Below are 9,913 nucleotides of genomic sequence, written 5' to 3'. Positions count from 1 at the left end.
ATTCCTCACCTTAGCTTTAGATCTAAACTTTAGGTAAATATTTATGTATGAAAGTTTCTAGATGAATCACAACATCGCTTGAGAAAAAGGGAGACACCACACGTGTGGAGAAGGAAGATGATGATGGGCATCTAGGCTTCTCTCTCTCTCTCTCATTCTCATTCTCCCTTGGGCGTTTGGGAGATGGTGTTTAAGTGGAGAAGGGAACGTAAACCCCTTTTATAAAAGGAGTGGACGTGTGAGAGGGGTGTGTTTCACATCCCACTTGGATTGGATTTCTCCAATTTGACATTTTCTAGCGATCTTTCTTTAAATCTAATTCATCCAGTATGTCGAGGTCATCGAATAGAGTTGGGGTATATAATTTTCTTGGTGATCTGAAATTTAGATTGGTCTATCTTGAAAATTCCCATAACGAGTGCCAAAATAAACTTGATCTTAATTAATGATCCACATTTAATGATCAGGGCCCAATTTTGGAAGAAATGTGTACTTAGGATAGGAAAATAATTGGACAAAAGTTGGTAATTGATCAATGATGGAAAAAGCTTAAATCTAAAATTCCACCCTTTGTACCAAAAGAAAGGAAATGGCTTCAACATTCAACGGTGTAGGATCATAGATAGGGCTGTTCACGAGTCAAGCTAGCTCGAAAAGCTCACTCGACTCGGCTCGAGCCAGCTCGAATTGACTCGGCTTGAATGGCCGATTCAAGCCGAGCCAAGCTAATTATTTGAAGCTCGAGTTGAGTTCAAGTCAAGTTCGACCAGGGGGCATTTCAACTTGACTCGACTTGAACTCGACTCGACTCGGCTCGATTAATAAATATATTAAATATTTTATTTATATATATATATATATATATATATATATATATATATATATATATATATATATATATATATATATATATATATTAATATAAGTTTTAAGTTTAAACTTAAAAATAAAAAAATAAAAAACAAACTCTATAGTCTCTACCCAACTGCACGCACCCCCTTCCCTTTCCCTTTCTTCTCTTTCTCTGCCTACTGCAAGTCGCACACCCACCCCGACCACCACCACTAGTTTTCATTTCGGCTTCTCAATAATATAATTTCAATCTCTTGAGATCTACTTCTTAGGCGAGAAACCCAAGAAATTCGAGATGGGTTCTTCTTAGATTTGTTAGAGCTTCAAGGAAATCCAATGATCTAATTGGCTAGAGCTCTTTACTTGGATTTTTGATATGTGTTTTGCTCTGTTTCTTTTCTAGTACTTGGATTTCTGCTGGTGGAAGAAAATCAAGAGCAGATCGGTTCTTACAGGTTTCCTCATCCAATTCGAAGCTTTGTTTGGTTTTTTCATCGAGTTTTGCTTTGATTCTCTTAAAATTTTTGAATTTTTCATCAATGGAGGAGGATCAAGAACAGAATCCATTACTCTCTCACCCAACAAGCTCGAGCTCGACTCGAACTTGACTCGATAGCTTTGGCAAACAAGCCAAGTTTCAATGTTGAGCTCGAGGCCAAGCTCGAGCTCGAGCTCGAACTCGAGTACATCATGGACAAGTCAAGCCAAGCTTGGCCCACCTCGACTCGACTCGGCTCGATGCCCAACTCTAATCATAGATCAAGGTCTAAATTTTGTATAACCTTGTAGTCATATAAGACCAAAGTGTGGTCCAAATTTGAGTTACGATGGAAGGCAAGGAAGTGGTGAAATTAGAAAATCCAGATTATAAGGAGTTGATAAGCCTCAAAAGGATAACTTTGCGCTTAAGGAAAAGCCTACCAAAGTGGGGTCTTCATATTTCACACTTAGTCTATATTATGGGTAATCCAAGTCGTTCATATGAACGGAAATATCCTACTATGACTACCCACGGGGTTTCTTCACTCGATGGACATCAAAATCAACAGTTACAGGGCCAATTTATCAGTTAAGCCACTTTCACAATGATCTAAGGGCTGAAATTCAATGTGTATAGTTAATTTATGATAAATAGGCATGATATAAAATTTTACATGAAACGGATAATAGGAACCATGTGGTCTAGAATTCAAGGGTCTAGGTTAATGGCATTTTCATAATTATTATTGATATAAGAGTTTTAGAAAATATAATGGTTCTACATGGTTATAGGCATGTTTCTAAGCAATTCTTACAAAACTACTTATATCTAAATCATTATAAATAAAGAGTTATTTGCCAAATTAATTAAGGAATGTACATATATCAAACCACATAATGGATGGTCAGATGACATGTTAAAAATAGTAGAACTTGATGGTTAATACTCTGACCATGTATGCAGGTGGATGTACAGTCAGTTTCATAAACGGATGAACATAAAGTAGATTTTTGAAGTGATCGAGAGGCAAAACATGTATACCGTTAGATTAAAGTAACTTGTTCACATGTGTAAGTTCCTCGGATTGTAGTTCTGATTGTGAGTTAAGCATACTCCTAGGTGGTGAATAAGATGAACGGACTAGAATCTTTATTCGATATAGGTAAATCTTTATTCGATATATGTACGAGCAGATACAGTGATCAAGTAGCTAATTTACTATGATCAGGTGGTCCAAACTCAGAGTGGACGGTCAGATATCTTTACCTGACGGTGAATTGTTGAGTGTATGGTTGATTATGATAGAAAAGTGAGAATACTTGGGTATATGATGATCTTATCTCAAAATCAATGGTCAGATTGCTTGATTTATGGATGGAGATTATTCCCAACGGTTAGATTCGTGCTGGAGAATAGATGTATAGTTAGGATAGCTAAATTAGTATCGTACACATGTACATAATAAGTTAAATTTCATGGTAACACTCGAGAGTTTTCAATACTCGGGTATTGAAAAGTTCGGGGTGTTACACAAAGCCAAATTAATTTACATTGTCCTAAAATCGAGGGACCTATTGGGGATTGAATCTGTCTGGTAGTCCTTGATTTCTATTTTCAGACAAAATATCTAGCCTCTCGCTCCGGTCACCTAACTTCCATAGGAGGTGGCGTATTTCTTATCTTCGGGAAGGGAACCGGGGGTGGATTACGTTGCGAATGTGGTATAGGTGGCAGTAGAGTTGTATTGCCGATCGAACTCCCCTCGGCATTGTAATGTGTTGCCAATGTGTTTGTTCAGTCATCATAGCTATCAATCGATGCATGGCTTCCATCTGGCTAGCCATATATCGATTGGTGTTCTCAGCTTGAATACAGAATTATTCGCCCTGGGCTCTCCCGTATTCTTGCATAAGCTAAATGCTCATCTAAACATCTCGGAGCACAACAACTACCTCGTCCAAAAGAACAGTTCGGGATGTGGATGGCCCTCCTAGGTCTCCAACAGTAGTTGTCGGGCTATTGTTTAAATTCAATGCCTCACGGGCTAAGGGAACCGGCACGTTCTCAACTGGAGGTGGTGTGGTTAGTGTAGAAGGCTCAACGCCAGCAATATGGGCACTTCTTCTATTCACCACTGGCAATACCACACTGGTAAGTTAGAGACAGGATCCCATAGGGCATGCCAGAAAATTATTTGTCGTTGTTTCTGCACTAGGTGCATGGGCGTGCCAGAATTGAAATTGCGGCTTCAATTCAAACCGAACAACAATGACCCCAAGCGTTAAGATAGGCAGACATGCAGTGTAGGACCGGGATCTAGAGATATCAGTTGCCTATTCAGCCACTCGCTCAATGTGTAAAATCAAATCAGGCGATATTCAGAGGGAAGGGTTCATCCTCTAATGATGGGTTGCACATTTGCCTTCCGTACGAAAGGAGTTTTCAATACATACAAAAATGGAATGGGAAAGAGATCCTTACAGTCGGTCGCGAAGAACAACTGCAAAGCACCTTTCCAATTAAAAAATTGAATCCAGTGCACGAGCTTAGACTCAAATTATAGTTAAAGATTATCATCTAGTTGGTTACCGTTACGAATTACACTATGAAATGTAAAAATACAAACTTAGAAAGTAAAGATTACGCTAAGAAATGTAATTTACTTAACAAGGATGGAAAGATTACACTATGAAATGTAAATCGATGGGATAATTGAAAGATAGATATGGTTTGTTTGGGTTGGTATGAGACGACCTTTCTTCTTGCATTCATCTTTTATTTATATCTTTGATGCAACCATCTGGACTCTTCCCACATTTTAACAGTTGTCATAACCATTCAACACTACTACCTTCTGGATGAATCCCCTCTTGTCACCTGTCCTATAACCGTTCGAGCACGATTGTTTCTCCATCGAACGCTTTAGCAGTACATGCCACCACCTGATTTGTCCTAGCTATGCTTATCAAGAAATCTCCTCCATACATATTTGTACATCTTCTAATGCATCATGCGTATCCGCACAGATCACACGTACTTTACTTGATTGGCTGTGGCAGGGTATGATGATTATGGGGATGAACAACACATACCCACACCAGCCAAATCGGTGGTGTGTGGTACACCAACCAATCCGCTTCCGGAAAAATGGTACTATGATGTGCCTTTAGTGGCAAGTTGGTTTAAAAAATAGTGCTACAATGTGATGCAATTGACAAGTTGGTTTGAAAAATGGTATTATGATGTGACCAAAAATGGGAGAAATTTCCCTCTGTGAATTTCACTTTTAACTGAGTAGCCTTTCTAAACCTCCAACACTTTACTTTTCATTTTTAAACTTTATAGCTTTTTTTGGACGAGAATATCCTTGCTATACCATAAGCCAATCTTCCTAAAATTATCTCCTCTCTTTGTATTTCTTGTTGAAATTGTCTCTCTTCGTATTTCTACCTCAAATAGTCTCCTCCTTTTTCTTCATTGAATCTTTAATTCGTTTTCTTCATTAGTTGACACCCGTTACGTTGAAGAGGGATTTGAGAGCTATACTCGAGTTCGAGCTCGCCCTTGAGCTCAACATTGAAGCTTGGCTTGTTTGCCAAAGCTATCGAGTCGAGTTCGAGTCGAGCTAGTGGTTCGAGTCGAGTTGAGCTCGAGCTTGTTCATATGTTAACTTATTATATTTTTGGTTAGAAAATACAAATTAAATGTCAATCATGTTAAGTCTAAAATGTCTCATATGGCACATTACTAAAATTTAAAAAAAAAAAAAAAAAATAGTGTCACATAAACCTCTAGATACTATCATACCACAAAACCACATGTTGGTCCTTAACAATCAACATCAAATTCAAAGAGTTAAAATATATTAAAAAATATAAAACATTAATGAAAAATTTTAAAGCTTACATTCCTTCAAGCATTCTGGTCCACGTATTCACTTTCATTCTCCTCTTCATACTCTTCAGCATCAAAACTGCTACCACCCCAAACTGGATGCAACCAATCTTGCGTACATATCAGTGCTTCAACTATATTAGAGGTGAGTGAGCTTCGATACTTGCTAACTACCTTGCTTCCGGTGCTAAAAGCTAATTCTGATGCCACAATCAAAATTGGAATTGATAAAATGTCTCGTGCCATCATCGAAAGTCTAGGGTATTCACGAGCTCGAGACTTCCACCACTGCAAAACATCGAAATCATCTTCTTGTAACCTTATAAACAGCTCTTTTAGATACTTCTCCACTTCGGATTTAGTTTTTTGTGTCTCCGTTTCTTCTTCGTCTAAAAAAGATATAAAGTCACGAAGTTGCTTGCCCGTAGTAGAAGAACTACCCGCAGTTTGAGAAGTACCTATTGCACTTGATGTTTCGGCCGAATTATCAACATATGAAGTGAACAACTCTTCAATTGCAGCGTTAATAATAACAGTCTCCGCTGAAACTCTTTCAGAACTAGAATAAAGTGATCTAAAAACAAATCTTCCAAGAAATTTAAAAATGAGGACAGCCAACATACCATGATAACCATCCAAAATTCATGGATTATCAGAGAATTACCGGTATCCGTAGGCCATCATAGCTCAATTGAACATTCAGACCCTCGGTCTCCATCAACTTTGCAAGATCTTCATTCACTTTATCGTGGTCCATTAGATGCATCATCCCTTTGAATATACAATAGAGAGAGAGAGAGAGTATTCCAGAAATTTATGTTACACAATAATATGAGTGAAAGTCTTTATGACTAAATGGAGATTGCAACAATATTTTATGCAAGTACTATAAAAGGCAAGATAAATGTCTGATAATATACAGAAGACCATAAGAAATCAACTATCAGGTACTAATCTCAGAAAAAGCCCCCATTTTTAAAGGGGGGCTTATGTTATGTGCTTGGGGCCATTGTGATAGTGGCAATGGCTCATAACATGCAGCTAGTCAAAGACTAACAAAGACCCATCCATTGTTCAATTTCATCCACAGGCACCTGCTGTAGACATCTCCCAAACACATCATCTGTAGTCACCTTACATTCCAGTGCCAAAGAGTTGTTGCATCTGACTCATCAATTAACTTTAAGCCCTTAATTGGAGCTTGTTTTAAACCTATACAAGTGACTTGCTGGTGGTAAGGACCTATTTTGGGCACCACCATGTTTCCATATTTTTTTAGCACCATGTGATCCCTTAGTTGAGCGGATAAGACAGAACAACTATACAAATCCTGTTTCATGCATGTAACTGACAGGTGGAGTTTGGGTAGGAACTAAACACAAGGATTAATTCACATGAAACATTTGCAAGCAATAATAATAGCTCTACATCTCCTATATCAAGTACATATACATCTCCCTAGTAACTTACCCAGCATGCTGCATCGAATAAGGGGCAAGTCATTCGGACTGCCTTGAGCTTATTTGTAAGCACCTGGAGCTTGGGACGATTTTTCGCTAATTCTACTGCCTTCTCTTCATACTCTTTCATGCTAGAATACCAAATAACACCAGATAAACAAAGAAAAATAACAATGTATGGAATTCGTGGAATGTTACTTGCAAGCTGCAACTGCAAAACAAGCACCCAAACGCATGCAGGATCCAGGCCAATCATCACACCAACCTTTTAGTGAATTTGCATGATTCCAAAAAAATTAGGCTGTTCAAAATGATGCATATCCAGGAATATAGTTTGTTGAAAAGTGGATGGCTGAGGATCCAAATAGCAGTTGCACACACAATTGCCCACCTGATGATCAGATGACTAACATAGTCGATTCCCCTGATTTTTGGGCTATGGCCCATCTGCATGTATGATTGTGTAGGCCACTACATATGGGACAAATTGATGGCTGTCCAAGCATGTTTTAGCTGTCCATTTGTTTTCTAGACTTTGCCCCATCTGATGGATATTCGAGTGCTAGATTTGACTAGGAACAGGGCCCAACTGATGAACAGCTTAGATCTTGCAGTTGTTTTCTATCTAAGGCACATGTGATGGCATGTAAAATTTTCTATCTAAGGCACATGTGATGGCATGTAAAACACTTTAAAACACTTTATCAAAATCAGATCAATAGTCATCATACCCTGGATTCTCCAGTTTAAAACACTTTATCTATATTACAAGAAAAGGTATCAAATCTAATGAGAATGGAAATTAATAACAGAAATATTAATATTTTCTAATAGAAGGATACATGCTGTTCTAAAAATCATATAGGATCATAAAATGAGTATACAAGCTAGCAACTGAGACTCTCCCTAGCTTTTAACGAAGTGTGAACTTTTATACAACTCATAAAACTCTAAATATCTCGGGAAATCATAACTCGCAATCCTCTTTCTTTCCATTTTTTCTTAACTCAGCATCATTTTAAAGAAAGTTTTACCATACAAAATGAAGCATTTCAAAAGAACTCAACAAAACATGTATAACAGTTCCCATGCATTCCCCCAAAAATTCAAGAGATGCATTGTACATTTCAGTCCCATGCACTCCTGCTTTAAAAAAAACACCCCATGCACCATGGCATTGGTTTATAGATGTTAACCAATGATTAGTCTAAACAACTCTAATCTTTTTCTTTTTTAGGACATCCAAAACTCAGAAGGCCGAAGGAGTTAGGCTCATCTTTTTCTTTTTCTTTTTCTTTTTTTTTTCCTTTAACCAAGAAATGGTTAAACAAAAAGACCAATGAATTAGCATAAATGAGAAGAATAGAATCTACCTTGCTTACTTCTCTAGATCTTGATTGCAAGATCCCACTGGAACTACACTTGCACATTCATGATTGCTATCGCTTAAAGCATTCATCCCCTGCACCTTATGAACACAAAAATACACTAAACTTCACGTAACTAGCAGATTGGTTAACTTCAGCTTCACAACCTCTAAAAAACAAAACCAAAATATACATATCATATTGAAAGACAATAACATGCATACCTGTGTATTTGAAGGCTGCCCATGAATCCGGTTTGGCGTCGAGTTGAGATCAATCATTGTAGAGGCGATCTTGCCCGGATCTTCTGTGTTAGCTTCTAGCACTAGAACAGGAGAGACCCTGTGGTTTTACAGTTTCTCATTCGTACCATGAGCACGCCAAAACTGGATCAGTTACCATTAGACTAACTCTGGTGACTACAAAAACCGAGATTGGACCTACAAACCTAGTCAAAGACTATTCGCAGAAGCATGCATGCATGGACAAAAACTGAAGAAAGAATCAACATCTCGATACCTTATATTGAGAACATGTAATGACCTCAAGGATTTGTGCCAGAAAGTCTTCTGACCAGAAGAATGTAGATCACATCTAGTCTATGCACTAACTCATGTTGCTAAATTAAGCACCTACACATTTTCTATGGCAATTCATAAACAAAAACAGACTTGGTGGACATATGGCTCCATCTGAGTCAACCCTTATTTTCAGTTCTGATTGTAGTGTCGAACCGGACCAGGTCCAACTGAATCTAAGTCAACTTGGACGAGTTGCATGGGACTTGTCTGAGTCTTAAAACCTCAGTGGAAAGGGTCTAACTGTTGACTATATGTTCTTTTACCAGTACGTGACCCACAATAGAGCAAAAAGAGAGAGAGAGAGAGAGAGAGAGAGAGAGAGAGAGAGAGAGAGAGAGAGAGAAGAACAATGTTTTGCTCCTTGCTCTGCCAAGCAATCATAAAATACCTCATAAATGGTCTGGATCACATAAAGGTGGGCCCCACAACCAAGGAAAAATATCGGTTTGCTCTTTCATCTACCAAGCAATCATAGAACAGCTCTGGATCACATGAAGGTGGGCCCCACAACATAGCTAAAAAAGTTGTTTCGCTCTTTGCTCTGGCAGGCAATCATACAGTACTACAAATACCTTATTAAAGAAACTGAAATGGGTCATGCACATCAAGAGTCAATGGTAAGCAATCATACAAAACTACATACCTTACTAGAGAAATTGAAATGTGCCATATGCATCAAGAGTCAAGACAACATGCGTGATCACATGTACATGTGCAAAGATACAAGCCACTCATCAGGTGGGCTCCTACCATGCAAGTGCCCTGGCAGAAAAGTTGGGCAAATCCAACCAGCAGAAGAGACACGAAAGGGCGTCCACCATATTTAGCACATGTTGCATCTCACCTGGTGATTGAATTGCCCAATTCTGATGCTGAGGCATCTGACATATGGGCCCACTTGATGAGCGGCTCACACCTTGAACATGTAGGCCATGTTGGCACATATGCATGGTGGTCGCGTATAATAATTCAATTAAAATAAAATCCATCCTTATTCCTATCTTCTCTCAGCACAATCAAAATCAGAAACTAAAGCAACCCAGATTAACTCAGTGTATGTAGAAGTCACTGTCGTTAAGTCACAGCCTCAAAATCAAAATTTTTTGGAGCAACCAGTAAATATACAAATACAAACTGAATTTTAAGAACAAAATTTATCATAGATAGATGTTTTTCAATATTCATAGGCATTTATTTAGTTTGCTTTCAGTTCTCACGCAATGCAAGGAATGTACATTTTAACTGGTTTGAAGTAACTGGCTATATGTACAATTAAAA

General features: G+C 38.2%; 1 long non-coding RNA gene across 2 annotated transcripts; it reads right to left on the bottom strand.

Moving 5' to 3' along the window:
• Positions 1-7,715: 7,715 nt before the first annotated feature.
• LOC131258249 (uncharacterized) lies at positions 7,716-8,958 on the bottom strand. Of its 2 annotated transcripts, none has more exons than XR_009178015.1 (2): positions 8,279-8,958; positions 7,716-8,155 (listed from the first exon to the last, which is right to left on the bottom strand). It is a non-coding gene; the product is annotated as an uncharacterized LOC131258249 (long non-coding RNA). The 2 variants fall into 2 exon arrangements; XR_009178016.1 differs by having other exon boundaries at positions 7,716-8,149.
• Positions 8,959-9,913: the final 955 nt, after the last annotated feature.

The sequence above is a fragment of the Magnolia sinica genome, chromosome 10, assembly GCF_029962835.1.
Source record: "Magnolia sinica isolate HGM2019 chromosome 10, MsV1, whole genome shotgun sequence".
In the NCBI taxonomy this organism is placed as follows: domain Eukaryota; kingdom Viridiplantae; phylum Streptophyta; class Magnoliopsida; order Magnoliales; family Magnoliaceae; genus Magnolia; species Magnolia sinica.
Note: the sequence above shows the minus strand (reverse complement) of the source record. Positions and strands in the feature narration are given on the sequence as shown.